This window comes from Bufo bufo, chromosome 1 (assembly GCF_905171765.1).
Source record: "Bufo bufo chromosome 1, aBufBuf1.1, whole genome shotgun sequence".
Classification (NCBI taxonomy): domain Eukaryota; kingdom Metazoa; phylum Chordata; class Amphibia; order Anura; family Bufonidae; genus Bufo; species Bufo bufo.
Genome location: NC_053389.1, coordinates 601,518,356 through 601,545,944, shown reverse-complemented (window position 1 = coordinate 601,545,944; position 27,589 = coordinate 601,518,356). Strand labels below are relative to the sequence as shown.

Genomic DNA, 27,589 nt, shown 5'->3' with positions numbered 1-27,589 from the left:
TAAGAGTAATTGAAGTATTTTTCTTCTCTGTGTCCATTCTGTTTTTTATTTAATTTTTGTGGGCGGCCCATATGTGGAACCATTCACTCCAATAGGGTAACAAAACAAAAAAAATGGAAATGACTTCATGTACGTACATCTCTGTTAGGCCTCATGCACACGACCGTTTTTTTTTTTTAAGGTCCACAAAAACGGGGTCCGTAGGTCCGTGATCCGTGACCGTTTTTTCGTCCGTGGGTTTTCCTTGATTTTTGGAGGATCCACGGACATGAAAAAAATGTAGTTTTGGTGTCCGCCTGGCCGTGCGGACCCAAACGGATCCGTCCTGACTTACAATGCAAGTCAATGGGGACAGATCCGTTTGACGTTGACACAATATGGTGCAATTGCAAACGGATCCGTCCCCCATTGACTTTCAATGTAAAGTCAGGAGTCCCTATTATATCATCGGATCGGAGTTTTCTCCAATCTGATGGTATATTTTAACTTGAAGCGTCCCCATCACCATGGGAACGCCTCTATGTTAGAATATACTGTCTGTTATGAGTTAGATGTGAAACTCAGATCCGACAGTATATTCTAACACAGAGGCGTTCCCATAGTGAGGGGGACGCTTCAAGTTAGAATATACTAAGAACTGTGTACATGGCAGCACCCGATCTCTTACAGGGGGCTGTGATCCGCACAATTAACCCCTCAAGTGCCGCACCTGAGGGGGGTTAATTGTGCGTATCATAGTCCCCTGTAAGAGATCGGGGGAAGACCACCCTCGGTCCCCCTCCCTCCCTCTATTGTATTATTTATTTCCATTGGTGGCCAGTGTGCGGCCCCCCTCCCTCCCTCTATTGAATTATTTTCATTGGTGGCACAGTGTGCAGCCCCCCCTCCCTCCCTCTATTGTATTATTTTCATTGGTGGCACAGTGTGCGGCCTCCCCTCTCCCCCCCCCCTGATCATTGGTGGCAGCGGAGAGTTCCGATCGGAGAACCAGTTTAATCGCTGGGGCTCCGATCGGTAACCATGGCAACCAGGACGCTACTTGCCATGGTTACGTAGCAATATTAGAAGCATCATACTTACCTGCTGCGCTGTCTGTGACCGGCCGGGAGCTCCTCCTACTGGTAAGTGACAGGTCTGTGCGGCGCATTGCTTAATGATCTGTCACTTACCAGTAGGAGGAGCTCCCGGCCGGTAAGTATGATGCTTCTAATATTGCTAAGTAACCATGGCAACCAGGACTGCAGTAGCGTCCTGGTTGCCATGGTTACTGATCGGAGCCCCAGCGATTAAACTGGGACTCCGATCAGAACTATCCGCTGCCACCAATGATCGGGGGGGAGAGGGGTGGCCGCACACTGGCCACCAATGAAAATAATACAAACCGGATTCCAAAAAAGTTGGGACACTATACAAATCGTGAATAAAAACTGAATGCAATGATGTGGAGGTGCCAACTTCTAATATTTTATTCAGAATAGAACATAAATCACGGAACAAAAGTTTAAACTGAGAAAATGTACCATTTTAAGGGAAAAATATGTTGAATCAGAATTTCATGGTGTCAACAAATCCCCAAAAAGTTGGGACAAGGCCATTTTCACCACTGTGTGGCATCTCCCCTTCTTCTTACAACACTCAACAGACGTCTGGGGACCGAGGAGACCAGTTTCTCAAGTTTAGAAATAGGAATGCTCTCCCATTCTTGTCTAATACAGGCCTCTAACTGTTCAATCGTCTTGGGCCTTCTTTGTTGCACCTTCCTCTTTATGATGCGCCAAATGTTCTCTATAGGTGAAAGATCTGGACTGCAGACTGGCCATTTCAGTACCCGGATCCTTCTCCTACGCAGCCATGATGTTGTGATTGATGCAGAATGTGGTCTGGCATTATCTTGTTGAGAAATGCAGGGTCTTCCCTGAAAGAGATGACGTCTGGATGGGAGCATATGTTGTTCTAGAACCTGAATATATTTTTCTGCATTGATGGTGCCTTTCCAGACATGCAAGCTGCCCATGCCACACGCACTCATGCAACCCCATACCATCAGAGATGCAGGCTTCTGAACTGAGCCTTGATAAAAACTTGGGTTGTCCTTGTCCTCTTTGGTCCGGATGACATGGTGTCCCAGATTTCCAAAAAGAACTTTGAATCGTGACTCGTCTGACCACAGAACAGTCTTCCATTTTGCCACACTCCATTTTAAATGATCCCTGGCCCAGTGAAAACGCCTGAGCTTGTGGATCTTGCTTAGAAATGGCTTCTTCTTTGCACTGTAGAGATTCAGCTGGCAACGGCGGATGGCACGGTGGATCGTGTTGACTGAAAATGGTTTTTGGAAGTATTCCTGAGCCCATTCTGTGATTTCCTTTACAGTAGCATTCCTGTTTGTGGTGCAGTGTCGTTTAAGGGCCCGGAGATCACGGGCATCCAGTATGGTTTTACGGCCTTGACCCTTACGCACAGAGATTGCTCCAGATTCTCTGAATCTTCGGATGATGTTATGCACAGTGGATGATGATAGATGCAATGTCTTTGCAATTTTTCGCTGGGTAACACCTTTCTGATATTGCTCCACTATCTTTCTGCGCAACATTGTGGGAATTGGTGATCCTCTACCCATCTTGGCTTCTGAGAGACTCTGCCACTCTGAGAAGCTCTTTTTATACCCAATCATGTTGCCAATTGACCTAATTAGTGTTAATTGGTCTTCCAGCTCTTCGTTATGCTCAAATTTACTTTTTCCAGCCTCTTATTGCTACTTGTCCCAACTTTTTTGGAATCCGGTTTGTACAATAGAGGGAGGGAGGGGGGCCGCACACTGTGCCACCAATGAAAATAATACAATGGAGGGGGGGGCCGCACTGGCCACCAATGAAATTAAAACTGGGGAGGGAGGGGGGTCTGCCCCCTGCTGCCTGGCAGCCCCTGATCTCTTATAGGGGGCTATGATATGCACAATTAACCCTTTAGGTGCAGCACCTGATGGGTTAATTGTGCGGATCACAGCCCCCTGTAAGAGATCGGGTGCTGCCAGGCAGCAGGGGGCAGTCATGTACACAGTTCGTAGTATATTCTAACTAGAAGTGTCCCCACCACTATGGGAACGCCTCTGTGTTAGAATATACTGTCGGATATGAGTTTTCACGAAGTGAAAACTCAGCTCTGAAAAAGCTTTTATGCAGACGGATCTTCGGATCCGTCTGTATGAAAGTAACCTACGGCCACGGATGCCAATCTTGTGTGCATCCGTGTTCTTTCACGGACCCATTGACTTGAATGGGTCCATGAACCGTTGTCCGTCAAAAAAATAGGACAGGTCTTATTTTTTTGACGGACAGGAAACACGGATCACGGCCGCTGATGAACGGTGCATTTTCCAAGTTTTCAACCCCATTGAAAGTCAATGGGTCCGCAGAAAATTACGGAAAACGGCACAACGGCCACGGATGCACACGCCCGTACGTATTTTGTGGTCCATAAAAAACGGATCCGCAAAAAAATACAGATGACGTCTGTGTGCATTCGGTATTTTGCGGAACGGAACAGCTGTCCCCTAATAGAACCGTCCTATCCTTGTCAATTATGTGGACAATAATAGGACATGTTCTATTTTTGCAGAACAGACATACGAAAGCGGAATGCACACTGAATAACTTCCTTTTTTTTGCGGACCCGTTTAAATGCACGGTTTCGTATACGGTCCGCAAAAAGATGGACCGGACATGGAAAATGCGGCATGGACACACCCAGTGTTCGTGATTTACAGACTGTAAAACAACAACAGTCGTGTGTGTGCATGAGCTTAGTAACAGAGACATCCTTGGCTCCTCACTGGTCCACCACTCTCATTACCTTCCCCCAACCTACACAAACTGCTAATCCCCCCAATTCTGTGCCTGTTGCTGCCTGATCCGTCCTTATTACTGTACTTAGAAAATAAATGTGCCTTGTTTTTCTCACTACACAGTAATAATGCCCCCTGTACAGCCCTTTAACCCTAAGGGCTCTTTCACACTTGCGTTATTGTCTTCCGGCATAGAGTTCCGTCGCCGGGGCTCTATGCCGGAAGAATCCTGATCAGGATTATCCTAATGCATTCTGAATGGAGAGTAATCCGTTCAGGATGCATCAGGATGTCTTCAGTTCCGGTACGGAACGTTTGTTGGCCGGAGAAAATACCGCAGCATGCTGCGCTTTTTGCTCCGGCCAAAAATCCGGAACACTTGCCGCAAGGCCGGATCCGGAATTAATGCCCATTGGAAGGCATTGATCCGGATCCGGCCTTAAGCTAAACGTCGTTTCGGCGCATTGCCGGAGCCGACATTTAGCTTTTTCAGAGTGGTTACCATGGCTGCCGGGACGCTAAAGTCCTGACAGCCATGGTAAGTGTAGCAGGGAGCGGGGGAGCAGTGTACTTACCGTCCGTGCGGCTCCCCGGGCGCTCCAGAGTGACGTCAGGGCGCCCCAAGAGCATGGATGACGTGATCGCATGGATCACGTCATCCATGCGCATGGGGCGCTCTGACGTCATTCTGGAGCGCCCCGGGAGCCGCACGGACTGTAAGTATACCGCTCCCCCGCTCCCCGCTCCTACTATGGCAACCAGGACTTTAATAGCGTCCTGGGTGCCATAGTAACACTGAAAGCATTTGGAAGACGGATCCGTCTTCAAATGCTTTCAGTACACTTGCGTTTTTCCGGATCCGGCAGGCACCTCCGGCAACGGAAGTGCATGCCGGATCCCAACAACGCAAGTGTGAAAGAGGCCTTAGGCTACCAGGCGCTGGTGCAATGTGTAAACATGACGCCCGCTCGCACATGCAGCAGGCGTCATGGCTGGCAGATCTCTGCTGTTTCATACAGCAGAGACCTGCGGCTAATTACTGTGACCGGCAATAATGCCGATCGCGGTAATTAAATGCTTTAGATGCCATGATCAATTGAGATCACTGCACCTATATGTGCAAAAACCCAGAAGCTCGCGCTTCCGGGCTTCCTACCTATGCCCCGTGTGTCCAATCCGGGCATAGGTAGTGGCACTGAATACTGGTAGCCTTAGTGCAGGCATTCTCAAACTGCGGCCCTCCAGCTGTTGTAAAACTACAGTACAACTCCCACAATGCCTTGCTGTATGCTGATACCTGTAGGCTGTTAGGGCATGCTGGGAGTTTTGCAACAGCTGGAGGGCTGCAGTTTGAGGATGCCTGCCTTAGGGCTCTTTCACACTTGCGTTGTTATTTTCCATTCTGAATGGAGATAAATCGGTTCAGGATGTCTTCAGTTCAGGACCGGAACGTTTTTTGGCCGGAGAAAATACCGCAGCATGCTGCGCTTTTTGTTCCGGTCAAAAATCCTGAACACTTGCCGCAAGGCCGGATCCGGAATTAATGCCCATTGAAAGGCATTAATCCGGATCCGGCCTTAAGCTAAACCTTGTTTCGGCGCATTACCGGATCCGACGTTTAGCTTTTTCTGAATGGTTACCATGGCTGCCAGGACACTAAAGTCCTGTTTGCCATGGTAAAGTGTAGTGGAGAGCGGGGGAGCAGTATACTTACCGTCCGTGCGGCTCCCGGGGCGCTTCAGAGAGACGTCAGGGCGCCCCACGCGCATGGATGACGTGATCGCATGGATCACGTCATCCATGCGCATGGGGCACCCTGACGTCATTCTGGAGCGCCCCGGGAGCCGCACGGACGGTAAGTATACTGCTCCCCCGCTCCCCACTACTACTATGGCAGCCAGGACTTTAATAGCGTCCTGGGTGCCATAGTAACACTGAACGCATTTTGAAGACGGATCCGTTTTCAGTTCACTTGCGGTGTTACGGATCCGGCGGGCACCTCCGGCAAATGGAGTGGCTGACGGATCCAGACAACTCAAGTGTGAAAGAGGCCTTAGTGAGTAGGCCAACAATATTCAAACTGCAATTCTTATTTTGGCCACCAGATGGCAGGCCGGGATAAGAAATGAGCAGAAGTGAGCAAAATAAGCTAATAATAAATTTCTGATAAACCAAAAAAAAATAAAAAATGTAATAAGCTCATATAAAAGTTTAAAATCACCCCTCTTTTCGTATAATTAACCACTTCACATCTGAGCCATTTGCCTCCTTCCTGACCAGGCCTAATTTTGCAAATCTGACATATGTCACTTTATGTGGTAATAGCTTTGGAACGCTTTTACTTATCCAAGCCATTCAGAGATTGTTTTCTCGTGACACATTGTACTTCATGCTAGTCATAAATTTGAGTCAATATATTTCACCTTTATTTATGAAAAAATCCCAAATTGACCAAAAATGTTGAAAAATTTCTATTTCTCTGCTTTTAAGGCCTCATGCACACGACCGTATTTTTTTGCGGTCCGCAAAAACGGGTTCCGTTTTTCCGTGATCCGTGACCGTTTTTTCGTCCGTGGGTCTTCCTTGATTTTTGGAGGTCCGCCTGGCCGTGCGGAGCCAAACGGATCCGTCCTGAATTACAATGCAAGTCAATGGGGACGGATCCGTTTGACGTTGACACAATATAGTGCAATTTCAAACGGATCCGTCCCCCATTGACTTTCAATGTAAAGTCAGGAGTTAATATACCATAGGACTGGAGTTTTCTCCAATCCGATGGTATATTTTAACTTGAAGCGTCCCCATCACCATGGGAACGCCTCTATGTTAGAATATACCGTCGGATTTGAGTTACATCGTGAAACTCAAATCCGACAGTGTATTCTAACACAGAGGCGTTCCCATGGTGATAGGGACACTTCAGGTTAGAATATACTGAAAGAACTGTGTACATGACTGCCCCCTGCTGCCTGGCAGGTGCTGCCAGGCAGCAGGGGGCAGCCCCCCTCCCCCTGTAGTTAACACATTGGTGGCCAGTGCGGCCGCCTCCCTCCCCTGTAGTTAACTCATTGGTGGCCAGTGGGCCCCCCTCCCTCCCCTGTAGTTAACTCGTTGGTGGCCAGTGCGGCCGGCCCCCCTCCCTCCCCTGTAGTTAACTCGTTGGTGGCCAGTGGGCCCCCCCCCCTCCCTCCCCTGTAGTTAACTCGTTGGTGGCCAGTGGGCCTTCTCCCCTCCCTCCCCCTCCTAATTAAATTCTCCCCCCCTATCATTGGTGGCAGCGGAGAGTACCGATCGGAGTCTCAGTTTAAACGCTGGGGCTCCGATCGGTAACCATGGCAACCAGGACGCTACTGCTGTCCCGGTTGCCATGGTTACTTAGCAATTTGTAGAACCATTATACTTACCTGCGAGCTGCGATGTCTGCGTCCGGCCGGGAGCTCCTCCTACTGGTAAGTGACAGGTCATTAAGCAATGCGCCGCACAGACCTGTCACTTACCAGTAGGAGGAGCTCCCGGCCGGACGCAGACATCGCAGCTCGCAGGTAAGTATAATGGTTCTACAAATTGCTAAGTAACCATGGCAACCGGGACAGCAGTAGCGTCCTGGTTGCCATGGTTACCGATCGGATCCCCAGCGATTAAACTGGGACTCCGATCGGTACTCTCCGTTGCCACCAATGATAGGGGGGGGGGAGATTTTAATTAGGAGGGGGAGGGAGGGGAGAAGGCCCACTGGCCACCGAGTTAACTACAGGGGATGGAGGGGGGCCGGCCGCACTGGCCACCAACGAGTTAACTACAGGAGAGGGAGGGGGGCCCACTGGCCACCAATGAGTTAACTACAGGGGAGGGGGGGGGCCGGCCGCACTTGCCAGGCAGCAGGGGGCAGTCATGTACACAGTTCTTTTAGTATATTCTAACCTGAAGCGTCCCCATCACCATGGGAACGCCTCTGTGTTAGAATATATTGTCGGATCTGAGTTTTCACAAAGTGAAAACTCAGCTCTGAAAAAGCTTTTATGCAGACGGATCTTCGGATCCGTCTGTATTAAAGTAACCTACGGCCACGGATCACGGACACGGATGCCAATCTTGTGTGCATCCGTGTTCTTTCACGGACCCATTGACCTGAATGGGTCCGTGAACCGTTGTCCGTCAAAAAAATAGGACAGGTCATATTTTTTTGACGGACAGGATACACGGATCACGGTCTCGGCTGCAAAACGGTGCATTTTCCGATTTTTCCACGGACCCATTGAAAGTCAATGGGTCCGCGAAAAAAAACGGCACAACGGCCACGGATGCACACAACGGTCGTGTGCATGAGGCCTAAAACAGAAAGTTATACCTCATAAAATATTTATTACTTAACATTCCCCATATGTCTACTTTATGTTGGCGTCGTTTTGTAAATGTCATTTTATTTTTTTAGGACGTTAGAAGGCTTAGAATTTTAGAAGCAATTCTTAAAATTCTTAAGAAAATTGTCAAAATCCACTTTTTAAGAACCAGTTCAGGTCTAAAGTCACTTTGTGGGGCCTACATAGTGGATACCCCCATAAATGACCCCATTGTAGAAACTACACCCCTCAAGTTACTCAAAACTGATTTTTCAAACTTTGTTAACCCTTTAGGTGTTTCACAAGAATTAAAGGAAAATGGAGATCAAATTTAAAAATTTCACTTTTTTGGCAGAGTTTCCATTTTAATAAAAATTCTTTAACACATCGAGGGTTAACACCCAAACAAAACTCAATAGTTATTACCCTGATTCTGCGGTTTAGGCCCCTTTCACACGGGCGTTGCGGATTGGGGCCGGATGCGTTCAGGGAAAATGGTACGATTTTGACACTAAAACAAGTCAGTTTTCACTGCGATTGTGTTCCATGTTTGCGCTTTTTCCGCGCGGGTGCAAAACATTGTAATGCGTTTTGCACGCGCGTGAGAAAAATCGGCATGTTTCGTACCCGAACCCGGACTCGGACTTCTTCACAAAAGTTCGGGTTTGGGTTAGGTGTTGTGTAGATTTTATTATTTTCCCTTATAACATGGTTATAAGGGAAAATAATAGCATTCTTAATACAGAATGCATAGTACAATAGGGCTGGAGGGGTTAAAAAAATAAAAATAAAATTTAACTCCCCTTAATCCACTTGATCGCGCAGCACGGCATCTCTTCTGTCTTTTTCTTTGAGGAATAAGACCTTTGATGACGTCACTGCGCTCATCACATGGTTCATCACATGGCCTTTTTACCATGGTGATGGATCATGTGACGGACCATGTGATGAGCGCAGTGACGTCATCAAAGGTCCTTTTCCTGTGCACAGCAAAGAAGACAGAAGAGAAGCCGGGCTGCGCAATCAAGTGGACTAAGGTGAGTTATATTATTTATTTATTTTAATTAACCCCTCCAGCCCTATTGTACTAAGCATTCTGTATTAGGAATGCTATTATTTTCCCTTATAACCATGTTATAACGGAAAATAATAATGTTCGGGTCCCCATCCCGATCCTCTCCTAGCAAACGTGCGTGAAAATCGCACCGCATCCGCACTTGCTTGCGGATGCTTCCGATTTTCACGCAGCCCCATTCACTTCTATGGGGCCTCCGTTGCGTGAAAAACGCAGAATATAGAACATGCTGCGATTTTCACGCAACGCACAAGTGATGCGTGAAAATCACAGCTGGTGTGCACAGCCCCATAGAAATGAATGGGTCCGGATTCAGTGCGGGTGCAATGCGTTCACGTCACGAATTGCACCCGCGCGGAAAACTCGCTCGTGTGAAAGGGGCCTTACGGAAACTGATGTAAGGGCACACGGCAGGGCGCAGAAGAAAAGGAGTGCCGTATTGGTTTTTGGAAGGCAGATTTTGTGGAACTGGTTTTTAGATACCATGTCCAATTTGAAGCCCCCCTGATGCACCCTTACAGTAGAAACTCCCAAAAAGTGACCCCATTTTGGAAACTAGGGGATAAGGTGCCAGTTTTATTGGTACTATTTTGGGGTACATATGATATTTTAATAGTGCTATATTACGTTTTTTGTGAGGCAAGGTAACCAAAAAATGGCTGTTTTAGCACTGTTTTTATTTTTTACAACATTCATGTGACAGGTTAGATCATGCGCTATTTTTATAGAGCAGGTTGTTACTTATGCAATGATATCAAATATGTCTACTTTCTTTGTTTCAGTTTTACATAATAAAGCATTGTTGAAAAAAAATTATGTTTTTGTGTCTCCATTTCCTGAACGCCATATTCTAATTTTTTTTCTGCCGATCATCTTGTGTAGGGGCTCGTTTTTTGCAGGAAGATTTGACGTTTTTATTGGTACCATTTTTGGGTACATATGATTTTTTGATCATTCATTAGAACACTTTACAGGGCAAGGTGACCAAAAAATTGGTTGTTTTAGCACAGTTTTTATTTATTTATTTTTACAGCGTTCACCTGAGGCGTTAAGTCATGTGACATTTTTATAGAGCAGATCGTTACGGACGTGGCGATATCTAATATGTATACTTTTTCTTATTTATTTAAAGGGAGTCTTTTACCTAATCTGAGCGTTTTAGACCGCTCAGATCAGGTTATAGACTCTTTGACCCTCATTACAATCGTACCTTTCTTTTATGTGTCCCTCGTCCAGATCATGAAATAAACACTTTTTGATAGTATACAAATGAGGTTCTGAAGGTGCCCAGGGAAGGGCGTTACTGGGCGATGTGCCCAGAAAAACACACCTATTTCAGCCCTCTGGCCCGCCCTTCTGTTCTATTATTACCTCCTCCTCTGCCTCCAGCCGGCGGACGTCACGAGCGGCAAGAGAAGAAGTCAGGCTGGGAACTGGCACGCACCTGTGCACTGCTCTGCCCATTATGGGCAGAGGAACAGATTTTCATATTGCGCATGCGTCGGCCAACTAAAGACAGCCAGCCCGCCTTCCTCTGGTGCCGCTCGTGACGTCCGCCGGCTGGAGGCGGAGGAGGTAATGGGACAGAAGGGCGGGCCAGAGGGCTGAAAGAGGTGTGTTTTGCTGCTAAGATTTTTCATTTTTCCGATATTAATCAAAATAGGCCGCAATTTTCTCAAAGAAAGTGTATTTTTAACTTTCTCTGGTTGAATTGTTCAAATATAATTACATTTCTATACAAGTTTGTGTCAGAATTTATTGTGCTACATGTCTTCGATAAAAAAAAAATCCAATAAGTGTGTATTTATTGGTTTGCGCAAAAGTTATAGCGTTTACAAACTATGGTAAAATAAATTGAATTTACGCATTTTGAAGCAGCTCTGACTTTCTGAGCACCTGTCATGTTTCTTGAGGTGCTAGAATGTCAGGATAGTATAAATACCCCCCAAATGACCCCATTTTAGAAAGAAGACACCCCTAAGTATTCGCGGAGGGGCATGGTGAGTTCATGTATGATTTAATTTTTTTTCACAAGTTAGCGGTTACTGAAAACTGGCAAAAAAAATTAAAATCTCCCACGGACTCACTATGCCCCTCAGTGAATACCTTGGGGTGTCTACTTTCCGAAATGGGGTCATTTGTGGGGTGTGTTTACTGTTCTGGCATTTTGGGCGGGGCTAAATTGTGAGCAACCCTGTAAATCCTAAAGGTACTCATTGGAATTTGGGCCCCTTTACGCACCTAGGCTGCAAAAAAGTGTCACACATGTGGTATCGTCGTACTCAGGAGAAGTAGGGCAATGTGTTTTGGGGTGTATTTTTACATATACCCATGCTTGGTGAGAGAAATATCTCTGTAAATGACAACTTTTCCCATTTTTTTTTATACAAAGTTGTCAATTTACAGAGATATTTCTCTCACCCAGCATGGGTATATGTAAAAAGACACCCCAAAACACATTGCCCTACTTCTCCTGAGTACGGCGATACCACATATGTGACACTTTTTTGCAGCCTAGGTGCGCAAAGGGGCCCAAATTCCAATGAGTACCTTTTGGGAGGGCATTTTTAGACATTTGGATTCCAGACTTCTTCTCACGCTTTAGGGCCCCTAAAATGCCAGGGAAGTATAAATACTAGGGATCGACCGATTATCGGTTTGGCCGATATTATCGGCCGATATTGAGGATTTTGAACGTTATCGGTATCGGCATCAATTTTGCCGATATATAACGATAACGTATGGGGAACACAGAACGCGCTGCTGACAGCGCGTTCTGTGTTCCCTCCGCAGCACAGGGGAGAAGGAAGCAGTGTCTCCTCCCCCTGTGCTGCTGCTGCCGCTGCCGCCAATGAGGGGATAGAACATAAGAGGAGGGGAGGGGCTGTGGCCGCTGCGCCACCAATGAAGATAAGCCTTTCATTCATTCATATACAGGAGGCGGGAGCTGGCTGCAGAATCACATAGCCGGCTCCCGACCTCTATGAGCAATAGCTGCGGTCCGCGGTAGTTAACTCCTCAGGTGCCGCGGATCGCAGCTACCGCTGATAGAGGTCGGGAGCCGGCTATGTGATTCTGCAGCCAGCTCCCGCCTCCTGTATATGAATGATCGATAGACTTATCTTCATTGGTGGCACAGTGCGCCCCCCAGTATTAATCATTGGTGGCGCAGTGCGCCCCCCATCCCAATCCCGGCCAATAGTGAAAACATTGGTGGCGCAGTGCGCCCCCTCCCCCCCCCACCCAGTATTAATCATTGGTGGCAGTGGCCACAGGGTCCCCTCTTCCCTGCTCCTCCGATCGGAGCCCCAGCTGTGTAAGCCTGGGGCTCCGATCGGTTACCATGGCAGCCAGGACGCTATTGAAGCCCTGGCTGCCATGTTCAGCTCCATGCTGCTGTGTGCACTATGCACAGAGCAGCAGGGACAGTGTGAGATCCTATTCACCCTGATAGAGATCTATCAGGGTGAATAGGACAAAGGTTCTAGTCCCTAAGGGGGTTAAAAGTTAGTAAAAAAAAAACACAAAAATATTAAGTATAAATGAAAAAGATTTATAAAAAAAAAATACACATTAACAATAAACAAAAAAAATACACATTAACAATAAACATATTAATTTTCATCAGATTTGTGTAGGAATTTTTTTTTTTCTCAAAAATGAAAATTCCCAGAATATCGGTATAAATTATCGGCTATCGGCCTGAAAGTTCACAAATTATCGGTATCAGTATCGGCCCTAAAAAATCAATATCGGTCGATCCCTAATAAATACCCCACATGTGACCCCATTTTGGAAAGAAGACACCCCAAGGTATTCCGTGAGGGGCATGGCGAGTTTATAGAAGATTTTTTATTTTTTTTTGGCATAAGTTAGCGGAAATTGATTTATTTTTTTATTTTTTTCTCACAAAGTCTCCCTTTCCGCTAACTTGGGACAAAAAGTTCAATCTTTCATGGACTCAATATGCCCCTTAGCGAATACCTTGGGGTGTCTTCTTTCCAAAATGGGGTCATTTGTGGGGTGTTTGTACTGCCCTGGCATTTGAGGGTCTCCACAATCATTACATGTATAGCCAGCATTAGGAGTTTCTGCTATTCTCCTTATATTGAGCATACGGGTAATGAGATTTTTTTTTTCCGTTCAGCCTCTTGGCTGAAAGAAAAAATGAACGGCACAGATTTCTTCATTCGCATCGATCAATGTGGATGAAAAAATCTCTGCCAAAAAATGTGCAAAAAAAAAAAGGAGGGGAAAGGCGTCTGCCAGGACATAGGAGCTCCGCCCAACATCCAAACCCACTTCAGCTCGTATGCCCTGGCAAACCCGATTTCTCCATTCACTTCAATGGATGTGGATGAATAAATCATTGCCGGAATTTTTTATTTTTTTTATTTTTATACAAAGTGTTTGCCAAAGCATATGAACACCGCCCCTCAGCCCATAAGCCTCGGCAAACGTATCTTTTTTATTGCAGAGGAGAAATCTCGTCTTGCAGCGCCGCATACTCCGACTCTAATCTGACAGCAACGCAATGCTTCTGTCAGAATGCACATCAGTGCTGCAGCTGGTTGATAGCTTGGTCCACATAGAAGGTAGAAAAAAAATAAAACAGGCCGCAACGCAATAAATTTATTAACATTAACTTTATATAACATTTGAACAGAACATTAACTTTTTTGCTTACCTGTGATTTTTTTTTTTTTCTACCTTTAGAGGACAAACCTCTCCTTCCCCATGGGGCAAAGCGCAAATCGCCCAGAGATGTGGCGAAGTACATTATGCTCTTTGTCCCAGGTGAAAGGAGAGGTTTGTGGCAGCTCTGTGTGAAAGGGCCCTAAGACCCCTGTGTGCCTGTCCTGTGTCACGCGATCCCTACACTAATAGTGTACCTGTGTATCGTACTTGCGGAAACACTCCCCTATGCATAGGGCAGGCTGGTCAGGACAAAAAAAAGTTGGTGTCACTCCTTATTCCAGCCCTGCTACAGACACGACATCTTTTTCTTGGGGAACGTTGAGTTGGGGTACCAGGATAGACACTCGGGAAGTGTCTGCCATGTAGCCGGCTAACTACATCAGGGGCACAGACCCTCCTGGATACAGGAGTTCCAAAATGATCTCTTCCTGGAATTTTAGGAAGGATCCCGTTCTCCCAGCCTTACTGTAGAGAACAAAACTATTATACAGAGCCAATTGAATTAAATATACAGACACCTTCTTATACCAGCGTCTGGTGCGGCGGGACACTAAATAGGGAGCTAACATCTGGTCATTGAAGTCCAACCCTCCCATGTGAAGGTTATAGTCGTGGACAGAGAGGGGTTTCTCAATGACTTTAGTTGCCCTTTCAATTTGGACAGTCGTGTCTGCGTTAATGGTGGACAGAAGGTAAACGTCCCTCCACTTCACCGCGAGCAGTTCTTGGTCACACAAGGCAGCCCTCTCCCCCCGTGCAAGTCGGGTACTAACGAGCCGTTGGGGGAAGCCCCGGCGACTAGGTCGCGCGGTGCCACAGCATTGAATTCTGACTAGATGTAAGTGCCGAAAGAGGGCCACGCTTGAGTAAAAATTGTCCACGTATAAGTGGTACCCCTTGTGGAGTAAGGGTGACACCAAGTCCCAGAATTTCTTGCCACTGCTCCCCAGGTAGTCAGGACATCCGACCGGCTCCAGTTTTGAGTCTTTTCCCTCATAGACCCTAAAACTATATGTATAGCCTGTGGCCCTTTCACAGAGCTTATACAGTTTGACCCCATACCGAGCGCGCTTGCTGGGGATGTACTGTTTGATGCCAAGGCGCCCGGTAAAATGTACTAGGGACTCGTCTATGCAGATGTTCTGATTGGGGGTATACACATCTGCAAACCTGGATGACAAATGGTCTATGAGGGGAATTTTGTGGAGCTGGTCATAAGCAGGGTGGCCTCTTGGATGTCAGGTTTTATTGTCAGTAAAATGCATAAAGCGCATGATGCCCTCAAAACGTGCCCTGGACATAGCAGCAGAGAACATGGGCATGTAATGTATTGGGTCTTTAGACCAATAGGACCGCAATAAAAAATTTTTAGTTAGACCCATGCTGAGGAGAAGGCCTAAAAATATTTTAAATTCGGAAACTGTGACTGGTTTCCACCGGAAAGGCTGGGCATAGAAGCTTTCCGGATTGGCGGTAATATACTGTGTGGCGTAGCGGTTGGTTTCTGCCACAACTAAGTCATAGAGATCCGCGGTGAAGAACAGCTCAAAAAACTCAAGGGCTGATCCTAAATGAGCTGTCTCCACGCAAACTCCAGACTGGGCGGTGAAAGGGGGCAATACGGGTGCGGCGGAAGCAGGGGATTGCCAATTAGGGTTTGCCAGCACCTCTGGGAGACTAAGGGCTCTACGGGCGTGTGAACGTGGTGGCTGCGACGGGGGAGTTACTGCATGTGCCACCGTACCAGCTTGAACTGCCCTTCTGGTGCTCGCCACTTCACCAGGGAATACGGCAGTGCTGGTAGAAGGTCCAGGATGTGCTGCACTGCTGGTATATGCCGCACCTTAATAAAGATCAGCGCTAGCACCACTCTGCTGCAAATGAGGATCATCACGCGGGGTATGCAGAACACTGACATGCGATCGGGTACGCCTGACCGTAGCAGGGACCTCAACCTCGTCATCTTCGCTAGCGGTTAGAGTCCCACTGCTGTCTACAGGTTCATATTCTGAACCACTGGATTCAGCAGGTGAGGTGTCCCCATCGCTTTCATCCATCACGGCCAGAATCCTGTAGGCCTCTTCAGCGGAATAAATTTAGGGGGTATTCCTCTGAGACTACCCAGGAAAAAGAGCACACCTGCCTAGTAAAAAGGAGTGCTTGCTGCGATCGCTAATAAAGATCCAAAAAGCTCAGAAGTGATCTTTATAGCGGCGCAGCGATTTTACTGTGTTTTTGCAGTGATCAGAAAAAAAATAATTCTGTCACTGCAGTGGGGCGGACTGAACGCAAGTGTGGGCACAAGATCAGGCCTGATCCGGCGAACACTGCGTTTTTTGTAGAGACTAAGGTGACCCTAATGTACTTATATAGATCTGATTGCGATCAGTCTTGATCACTTACAGATACTATATAATATACAACATTACAATCACATATATTGTGGTAGATATGATCAACACTATATTCATATGACTCAATAGTGTCGATAAATTCAATAATATATATCACACCAAGAAACTTCAAGTATATGCTGTTATTTGGGAAAGTGACCACTGAGGAAGGGAGAGTGAATCTACCCGTAACGCGTATGGTGAAACAAGTGATGTACCTGCATTGAAAAGCCTCCGATAATATTGTATGGCCATACAGAAGAAAATCTCTACAGTAAAGGATTAACTATTCTTATCGTCGAAAGCTGCACCAAAGGAAATTGCGGAACAGAGTGGCAACTCCTGCGATCTTTGGAACTCCTGCGAAATTTAAACCAGCTTGCTGTATGGAGCGACTGAATAAGCCGGCAAATATTTAAAGCTCCATTGAAGCAATAGGGAGACAGCAGACGCTAGACGGTAAGCCAAATATCGATTTAAAGTTTTCTTCAATCCAAAGCTCATATCGACCACAAAAGGATATGCTATAAGAGACTTCTCACATTATCAGGATTCCTGTGGACACTTTATGAACATGTTGCGCTCCCAGTGAATACACCTACAACATTTTCAGTGACATTCAGTTTCCCAAATTGGGATAGAGCGCTAGAAGATAATACCCCCTCTTTCCCAAATAACAGCATATACTTGAAGTTTCTTGGTGTGATATATATTATTGAATTTATCGACACTATTGAGTCATATGAATATAGTGTTGATCATATCTACCACAATATATGTGATTGTAATGTTGTATATTATTGCTACATTGTTCTTATAAATTTTATTACTTGTATTTTATGGGGATATAATAAATATTTTCTGCACATGTCAATTTGGTTGCCAAGTGTATGAGTGCTCGCTCATTACTCTATTACTACATTTGCCTTTAAGAGAGGGTGGGGTGATTCCCTCTATATGAGCTTGCAGCACCATACCTTAACTACTTGCTAGTGAGCCACCACAACCTACCACTATTTTTTGTAGATACTATATAGTACTAGTGCTGATTAGCGAAAGCGATGACGCTAATCAGTGACTGCGGTGGGCTGGGCCTTAACTACCTATGTAGCTAAGTAACTGGCTGTGATAAGGGACCCTGACAGGGGGGTGATCAGGGAGTATAATATGGGTGATCAGGGGTTAATAAGTGACGGGGGGGGTGTAGTGTATGTGTGGTGTTTGGTGCTACTTATTACAGAGCTACCTGTGTCCTCTGGTGGTCGATCCAAGCAAAAGGGACCACCAGAGGAGCAGGTAGCAGGTATATCAGAAGCTATTTACAAGGCTGTAGATGAACTTCTGAACTGCGCGATCCTGTGAACGCGCACTCCTGTGAGCGCGCGTTCACAGGAAATCTCGTCTCACACGAGATGACGCCAATAGGCGTCACTGAGCCTGTGACTGCCGCCGCCTGGACGCCTATCGGCGTTAGGTGTGCGGCAAGTGGTTAAAGAATGCTATTATTTTCCCTTATAACCATGTTATAAGGGAAAATAATAATGATCGGGTCCCCATCCCGATCGTCTCCTAGCAATTATGCGTGAAAATCGCACTGCATCCGCACTTGCTTGCGATTTTCACGCAGCCCCATTCACTTCTATGGGGTCTGCGTTGTGTGAAAAACGCACAAAATAGAACATGCTGCGATTTTCACGCAAAGCACAAGTGGTGCGTGAAAATCACTGCTCATGTGCACAGCCCCATAGAAGTGAATGGGTCCGGATTCAGTGCGGGTGCAATGCGTTTAACTCACACATTGCACCCGTGTGGAAAAATCGCCTGTGTGAAAGGGGCCTTACACAATAATAGCATTTTTTAAACCAAGAAATTATGTTTTAGTGTCTCCATAGTCTGATAGCCATAGCTTTTTTATTTTTTGACCGATTGTCTTAGCTAGGGTGTCATTTTTTGCGGGATGAGGTGACTTTTATTGGTACCATTTTGTGGGACACACACCTTTTTGATCACTTGGTGTTGCACTTTTTGTGATGTAAGATGACAAAAATAGCTTTTTTTGACAAAGTTTTTATTTTTTTATGGTGTTTATCAGACTGGGTGGATCATGTGATATATTTATAGAGCCGACCGTCACGGACGCGGTAATACCAAATATGTCTAATTTATTAATTTTTTTTCTATTTAAAAAATAAGAATTTATTCCTTAGGGAATTTTTTTTTTTACATGTGAAACCTTTTTTTTTATTTTAACACTTTATTTTTTTTATTTTACACTTTGCGTCTCACCTAAAGTTCATACAAGGCATTTACCTTCACTTTTTTTTGTTTTTTTCCACTATTGATTTCTCCTATAACTGGGGCTTACATAGTAGCCCCAGTTGCAGGGGAAATACACCCCCCCAGAGAGGCTGTACAGCCTCAGTGCAGGGCTGACCGAAGTCTGTGAAAGACCCGACAGCTCCTGCACTCTCCCGACTCCGGTGGTGCTCAGTGAGCGCTGTGTATGCAGCGATCTAGAAGGCAGGGACACCTGGGAACTGTTGCTGCCTTCTCTCTGGGTTGCCCTGCTGTCACTGAAAGTTAAAATACATTTTTATACTATTTAGACATAAAGAACCTATACAAAAAGGCTATAAAAAAAAACACATACGCTTTAAAATTCATGTGTGTAGGGATCCTGAAAGGGTTTCTGTCACCTGAAAAATGGGTATTAAACTGGTTGACATTAGTGATGTGCTAACTATATTAGTGCCATCTCACTGCGTGCCGCCGTTATTGAGAAAAACAAACTTTTATAATATGCTAATTAGTCACTAGGAGTGGGGGGGGGCCTGCTACACTAGATTAGCATATTATAAAAGTTTGTTTTTCTCAATTACGGCGGCAGGCAGTGAGATGGCACTAATATAGTTATGTTCAGCTGACATTAGCACATCGCTAATGTCAGCCAGTTTAATACCCATTTTTCAGGTGACAGAAACCCTTTAAAGGGTTTCTATCACTTCGTTTCACCTATTTAGCTTTCAGACACTAGCGATCCGCTAGTGTCTGCTTTATCTAACCATCCTAATATAAGAGCTTATTGTCCTGCCGTTTAGCTAAAAAAATAACTTATATAGATATGCAAATGAGCCTCTAGGTGCTATGGGGGCGTGATTAGCACCTAGAGGCTCCGTCTACCTTAACAAACTGCCGCCGCCCAGCGCGTCCCTCCAGCCCGCCCATCTCCTCCGGAATGCGATGCTCCTCGTATTCGGCGCATGCGCAGTGAATGTCTGATCGCTTCCCTGCTCAGACATCTCCACTGCGCCTGCGCCGATGACGTCATAGTGCTCCGAGGAACAGGCGCAGTGGAGATGTCTGAGCAGGGAAGCGTCAGACATTCACTGCGCATGCGCAGAACAGAGACGCGCACGGAGAGGATCGCTTCAGCTGGAGATGGGCGGGCTGGAGGGACGCGCTGGGCGGCGGCAGTTTGTTAAGGTAGACGGAGCCTCTAGGTGCTAATCACGCCCCCATAGCACCTAGAGGCTCATTTGCATATCTATATAAGTTATTTTTTTAGCTAAACGGCAGGACAATAAGCTCTTATATTAGGATGGTTAGATAGAGCAGACACTAGCGGATCGCTAGTGTCTGAAATCTAAATAGGTGAAACAAAGTGATAGAAACCCTTTAAAGGGCACCTAACCCTAGGGCTGGACTGGGAACTTAAAGTGGCCCTAGAAAAAACTAAAATTAAGTAGCCCCATGTTGTAGGCGGGTCCGAACTGACAGAAGGTAGGCCAACACAAGCCACAAGTAGGCAGGGACAACAGAAGCAGACCGAGCCAGCAATACTGTAGTGCAGCGCAAAATAACGCCCCAGCAAAACCAGATACCACAGTGCAGTATAAAGTTCTGCCCTTTCACCATACTGAGGACGGTGTTACAGTTGAAATCAGGAGGACACCTGCGGCCATTGGCCAGATGCATAAGTACCTCATGCTCCTACATTAATTCAGGCTGACAGAGTGTCAGATTATGTTATGTGCCATGAGGCGGCCCCATGGATATCTGCCCACCGGGAAATTTCCCTTTAGGACCCATGGCCAGTCTGCCCCTGCCTAACCCTTTGGGTTTAGTCTGCTCTGCATGTGGAATAATGATCCCAGATACTGTACTTTCTGTGGATCTGTGCTCCGCATGCTGGAAAAGCCAAGCAGACCCCTGCAGTACATTTTGGGTTTCAGTAAAGGTTTAGCTTCCATATTTCAAAGTGAAATAAAAGTGTTTCTGCTATGATGTGTGTTTCTCATAATGTTGTCTGTGGCATTTGAAGTTGAACGTGGTTTGACATCACGGTGGTCCAGAAAAGGCCATAGTAAACTGAAAATATTATAACCTGGGGCCATTGTTAGGGGATGTTCAGATGGTGGATTTTTCAGTCTTGGATTTGCAGTTAGAACCGCCACAGATCCACACACAGGCTATCCACATCCAATGGGGGTAAACCACGTATGACCACCATTTTCTTCCAGTTACTGTACGGAATCCATGGCGATAATTGACGCCACATCTTTTTTTCTGTGATGGCACACATTCCTATTAAAACGAATGGGAGGATGGTATTTTCACACAATTCTGTGGAAGAATACTATAGGAATCTGCATTAAAAAGAATCCATATGAATATATTTCTAACTTTAAAATGAAAATGTCATGTTGAGCATGGTGCATAATCTGCAGGAATAACTATATATTAGAGCAGGAGAAGCTGAGCAGATATTAAAGGGGTTGGCCAGTTTCCTATATTGATGATCTATCCTCAGATTGGCCTGTCAGAGGCAGTTACACTCCGTCTGCTCCTTTCCATAGAGGTGACTGGGACGGCAGAGTTGTAATTACCTCTGCTCACCACTGAAATGTTGACAGCGAGCAGGTAGACGAAGAAAAGGCAGCGCTCGTGCAATCATTGCCGTCTCTTCAAACAGCTGATCGGCAGGTTTGTATGCCGATTAAAGATTACAGCTCCTGTAATCTATCAGGAGCAGGTCAGGTCCCTGACTGGCAGAGGTAACGTGGGACCCCAGCACATAGCAATCAATGAGCATAATGCAGTGAATGAATGCCGAGTGCTATGCCACTTCATATACTGGACCATGTTATCATTTGATCGCTGGGTGTTCTAGGGCATAGCAGAGCTGCTGGGTCTTAGCAGACCCAGAAAAGCTCTGCATGTGTAAAAATTGTCCCCACAGAAGGCTGCTTTCTCCTGTCACTGGAGCTCCTTTGGATGACACAGGTACAGTGGAAAAGTGCAAAATAAAACCAAATTAAGGGGGGAATCGGCTTCCCTGACATTAGATGCTATAATGTGGCGTGCTTGAGTCAACACCTTCTGGACTGGATGAACAGGACCTCTTACTATTCCAGTTTACAAATAGAAGAGGCAATGGCCACACCTTGGGACATCAGAGCATTAGTGCATAATAAACTGTCCACACTCCCTCCACACATTAAGAATTCTCTAGTATTTTGACATGGAAAGTGATGCACAAGAGGTTTGGTTTATCTTATCATATATCAAAGCATTTACCATTACGAGGAAATTGTACGCTTAGAGATAGGTCCACGCCAATTTGTAGTTTGTACAAGGAGTGGGCTCCTAATGCTTTTGACACATTCATTCGGACATCTCAGAAACCTAGCATATCAATGCTATATCATGAGAGGAGAGAACGGTTCCTTGCTATTCATCCATAGGCGATAGTGGGACGAGCAGAGGCATATCTCATGATAAAACAGGGGATACAGACGATACAGGCCCATTTGATTAGCGAAGCATGGCAGGAAACTCATCTTAAAATAACACATTAAGCTTTGTACGCTTTAAGTCTTCCATGCAACCCGACCAAACCCCACCGCTTAACGGCATGCCCTAGATGGGACGAGAACGCTACCGATTTGCGACATGGATTATGAAAGTGTCTCAGACTTAAAGCATTCTGGGGAGGGGTGGGTCAGATGCTTAACAAAATCTGCAAATTGCAAGGCCTAATACAGGAGAGTATGGTTCTTTTTCACTCAGCCTTTTTACCTAAGGAATCCCCGAGTCCGGCCCCATTCATCCCGGGGATAGGACATGTGGTGCTAATGGTAACGAAGAAGTACCTCTTAGGCCTCTTTCACACGGGCGAGATTTCTGCGCGGGTGCAATGCATGAGGTGAACGCATTGCACCCGCACTGAATCCGGACCCATTCATTTCTATGGGGCTGTGCACATGAGCGGTGATTTTCACGCATCACTTGTGCGTTGCGTGAAAATCGCAGCATGCTCTATTTTGTGAGTTTTTCACTCAACACAGGCCAAATAGAAGTGAATGGGGCTGTGTGAAAATCGCAAGCAAGTGCGGATGCAGTGCTATTTTTCATGCATAATTGCTAGGAGACGATCGGGATGGGGACCCGATCATTCTTATTTTCCCTTATAACATGATTATAAGGGAAAATAATAGCATTCTTAATACAGAATGCTAAATAAAATAGTGATGGAGGGGTTAAAAATAAAAAATGTAACTCCTTAATCCACTTGTTCGCGCAGTCCGGCTTCTTTTCTTTCTTCTTCTTTGAGGAAAAGGACCTGTGGTGACATGTGATGAGCGCAGTGACGTCACCACAGGTCCTTTTCCTCAAAGAAGAAGAAAGAAGAGAAGACGGGCTGCGCGAACAAGTGGATTAAGGTGAGTTAAATATTTTTTTATTTTTAACCCCTCCATCACTATTTTACTTAGCATTCTGTATTACGAATGCTATTATTTTCCCTTATAACCATGTTATAAGGGAAAATAATAAAATCTACACAACACCTAACCCAAACCCGAACTTTTGTGAAGAAGTTTGGGTTTGGGTACCAAACATGCCGATTTTTCTCACGCGCATGCAAAACGCTTTGCACTTGCGGGGAAAAATCGTGCAACGCACCCGCATCTGTTCCCGCACGTCACCCGCAACGCCCGTGTGAACACAGCCTTACAGAATTGGCTCGTGCCCACAGTACCTGGCATGGAGCAGGTGGTAGGAAAGTTAACTGCATCTGTAGACCATCAAGGACTAAGGGTTTCTTCTTTAAGTGGCGTTGCTTCATTGTGACGTAGGACTCACCAATTAATTGTGCACGACAAACATGGTAGTATGAAAATAAGTAACTCCTTTATTAATACATATAATAACATAGACATAGGCGATAAAATACACAGGACAAAAATAGGGATCCAATATTTAATGGAAATACTGATAAGATAAGACTGCTATCCTCCTACAAGCATGTTCAAGCAAGTACTTATACCACCCCATAAGCGACAGCTTCACAGTGATAGGGTATAACAAACATCAGCAGCATGCTATATAAAGTGCCAAGTGCATATCCAACATGTGGAGGCAAGAGGATAAAAGCAGGTTGTAGTATACTAACCAGAGAAGGTCCCAGACACCCCGTATTGTGACGTATCATACTCCCAAGGAAAGGAGGGTCCTCTTATGGTTCCTTTTCGACTCTCGTCGTGGTATTCGGAGGATAGTAATGTCTAATTTAAATGACCACATGCTGTGTCTGCTCTGTATAGATCCTACAGGGCTTAGTTTTGTAACTCCCTGTTTGAATGTAATGGTAAATATGCCCCTGGGGGCTTCTTAGGGGACGATAAAAAAAGATCAACAAAATATAATGAAATACAAATAAAGAGAAAAAAGGCCATCACTTATAAAGGGTTGGAAAACCATTAATAAAACAACAAAAAAACCTTAACCACTTCACATCCACCCATAGAATATAAACGTCCTATGGGTGGATGTTTATCTCTGAATGGACGTTCTGGAACGTCCATTGAGAGATGGTAGCTGCACGCTAATCGTACAGCTGCCGAGCGGGGGACCCGCTGTCAGTGACAGCAGGGCAACCCAGAGAGAAGGCAGGGACCGTTCCCAGGTATCCCTGCCTTCTAGATCACTGTATACACAGCTGTGTATGCAGAGCAGGAAGCGATATGCGCTTCCTGTCCCGCCCGGTGGTCATGTGATCCCGGGGCCGGGAGAGTGCAGGAGCTGTCGGGTCTTCCACAGACCTCGATCAGCCCTGCACTGAGGCTGTACAGCATAGTGTATTGCTGTACAGCCTCTCTGGGGGGTGTATTTCCACTGTAACTGGGGCTACTATGTCAGCCCCAGTTAGGCTACTTTCACACTAGCGTTCGGAGCGGATCCGTCTGATGTTTCATCAGACAGATCCGCTCCGATAATGCAGACGTTCGCATCCGTTCAGAACGGATCCGTCTGCATTAAAACTTAGAAAATTTTCTAAGTATGAAAGTAGCCTGAGCGGATCCGTTCAGACTTTACATTGTAAGTCAATGGGGAACGGATCCGCTTGAAGATTGAGCCATATGGTGTCATCTTCAAGCGGATCCGTCCCCATTGACTTACATTGTAAGTCTGGACGGATCCGCTCGCCTCCGCACGGCCAGGCGGACACCCAAACGCTGCAAGCAGCGTTCAGGTGTCCGCTCGCGGAGCGGAGCGGAGGCTGAGCGCTGGCAGGCGGATGCATTCTCAGTGGATCCGCCTCCACTGAGAATGCATTGGGGCCAGACGGATGCGTTCGGGGCCGCTCGTGAGCCCCTTCAAACGGAGCGCACGAGCGGACACCCGAACGCTAGTGTGAAAGTAGCCTTACAGGAGAAATCAAGAGTGAAAAAAAAAAAAAAAGAAGAAGTTAAATGTCCCCCAGAGGTCTTGTATGACCTTATGGGGAACGCAAAGTGTAAAATAAAAAAAAGAAAGTCTTTTAATAAAATAAAAGGTTTCACATGTAAAAAAAATAAAAAATCCCCAATTAAGGCTACTCTCACACTTGCGGCAGAGTGATCCATCAAAACGTATGCCACCTGATGGCATTTGTAAGGGTACTTTCACACTAGCGGTTTTCTTTTCCGGCATTGAGTTCCGTCCTAGGGGCTCAATAACGGAAAAGAACTGATTAGTTTTATCCCCATGCATTCTGAATGGAGAGCAATGCGTTCAGGATGTCTTCAGTTCAGTCTTTTTGACTTTTCAGGATAGAGATAATACTGCAGCATGCTGCGGTTTTATCTCCGTCCAAAATTCCAGGACACTTGCCGGAATCCGGCATTTTTTCCCATTGAAATGCATTACTGCCGGATCCGGCCCCGAGTGTTCCTGCAAAACGGATCTGGCATTGCGGTCTGCGCATGCTCAGACAGCAAGAAATGTGAAAAAAAATAAAATGCCGGATCTGTTTTTTTCCGGATGACACCAGAGAGACGGATCTAGCATTTCAATGCATTTGTCATACGGATCAGGATCCTGATCGTCTGACAAATGCCATGAGTTTGCATAAGTTTTGATGTATCCGGCAGGCAGTTCCGGCGATGGAACTGCCTGCCAAATCCTCTGCCGCAGGTGTGAAAGTACCCTTAGCCCAACAAATAAAATAGTTAGGCATGTTAAACCACCAAGTGTGTTAAATCACACAAAAAATGTCTGAGGGTCTAAAATATAAAAATAATTGGTACTCACCCCTTTCCTCCCTTGTCTCTACAAGAGCTGAGCTTTGTTTTCCCTGCGCAGGTGCAGTACAGTACAGACGCTTGTGAATGAGCAATTGACAGACTTCGGGAGACTTCAGGGCCAGGCGTGAGTACTTCTTCGCTGCCTGACCCTGTCAATCAAAGTTCTGAGGTTGTGGTCGGGAAGGAAAGGAAGCGGAGCCTTGGTTGCAATGGCACTGCCCACATTGCACCCAGGAGCTAATTAGCATAAAATAAAAAGCCTAATTTGTCCACAGTGGGGCCACATAGAAATATGACCAACCACCATAAGGGTGCAGTCACATATCTGTTTACATTTTGCAGTCCTCAAATCGTGGATCCGCAAAATACAGATGTGGTCCACGTGCATCCTGCACCTATTTAAAAAAATGCCTATTCCTGTCCGCAAAATGGACAAGAATAGGACATGTTCTATAATGTGCAGCTTGGACACACGGATGTGGCAGCACTGCTTTGGAATATAATGGATTGTGTATTCTGTAATGGATAAAAAAAAATATATGGGCCAAATGGTTCTTATCTGCCGACACATTCTATGTTTCTATGTTTTCAAATATAAAAAGTTTTTTAAATATATAAAAGTTCAAATCACCCCCCTTTCCCCAAAATAAAAAGAAAATAGGCATTGCCGCGTCCGAAAACGCATGTACTATTACACTATAAAAATAAGCCAATTCATTATTTTTTCGGCACTTCACCTCCCCCAAAATTTTTTATAAAAAGTGATCAAAAATCATACACATCCCAAGGTGCTATTATGAAAAGTACAGATCGCACCACAAAGCAGAGCTCCATAGACATAACTATAAAAAAAAAGTTATGGGGATCAGAATATGGCAATAAAAAGAAAAAAAATATTTTACAAAGTTTTTCTTCTTCTTCCAGTGTTAGGGTACTTTCACACTAGCGGCAGGACGGATCCGACAGGCTGTTCACACTGTCGAATCCGTCCTGCCGCTATTTCGCCGTGCGGCCACTCCCCACTGACTACAGTGCATGGCGAAAGGCCGCCGGACTAAAAGTATTGCATGTCCGACTTTTTAGTCCGGCGGCCTCTTGCTGTGCACTGCCGTGCTGCGCCGGAGCTCCGCCCTGTCCCCATTATAGTCAGTGGGGATGGAGCGGCAGCACGGCAAAATAGGGGCAGGATGGATCCGACAGGGTGAACAGCCTGTCGGATCCGTCCTGCAGCTAGTGTGAAAGTAGCCTTAAAATACTAGAAAAACTATGCAAATGTGGTATCGTTGTAATCGTACTGATCTGGAGAATGAAGGTAACGGTACGGCCACACAGAGTATTTTTGAAGAGTTTCTGAGGCAGATCTGCCGGCAGGAATTTCAGCCAAAGGCCTCATGCACACAGCCGCTGGGCGGCCATGGCCGTATTGCGGGTCGGCAATCCACGGCCGCCGGCCGTTTGCACCCCGCATCACGGATGCGGACCCATTCACCTGAATGGGTCTGCAATTCCGGAGATACGGAACACCGGAAGCACTACAAAGTGCTTCCGTGGTATTTCTTTCCGTGGTTCCGCACCGCAAAAAAAATTACATGTCATATTGAATGGGTCCGGCCCGCTGCACGGATGTTGCCCGTGCATTGGGGACCACAATTGCGGTCGCCGATGCACGGAAA

At 46.0% G+C, this 27,589-nt stretch overlaps 1 protein-coding gene across 1 annotated transcript in view; it reads left to right on the top strand.

Annotated features, from left to right (window-relative positions):
* DENND6B (DENN domain containing 6B) overlaps positions 1-27,589 on the top strand; it is a 126,939-nt gene that overhangs the window by 26,859 nt on the left and 72,491 nt on the right. The gene's annotated exons all lie outside the window — the stretch shown is intronic.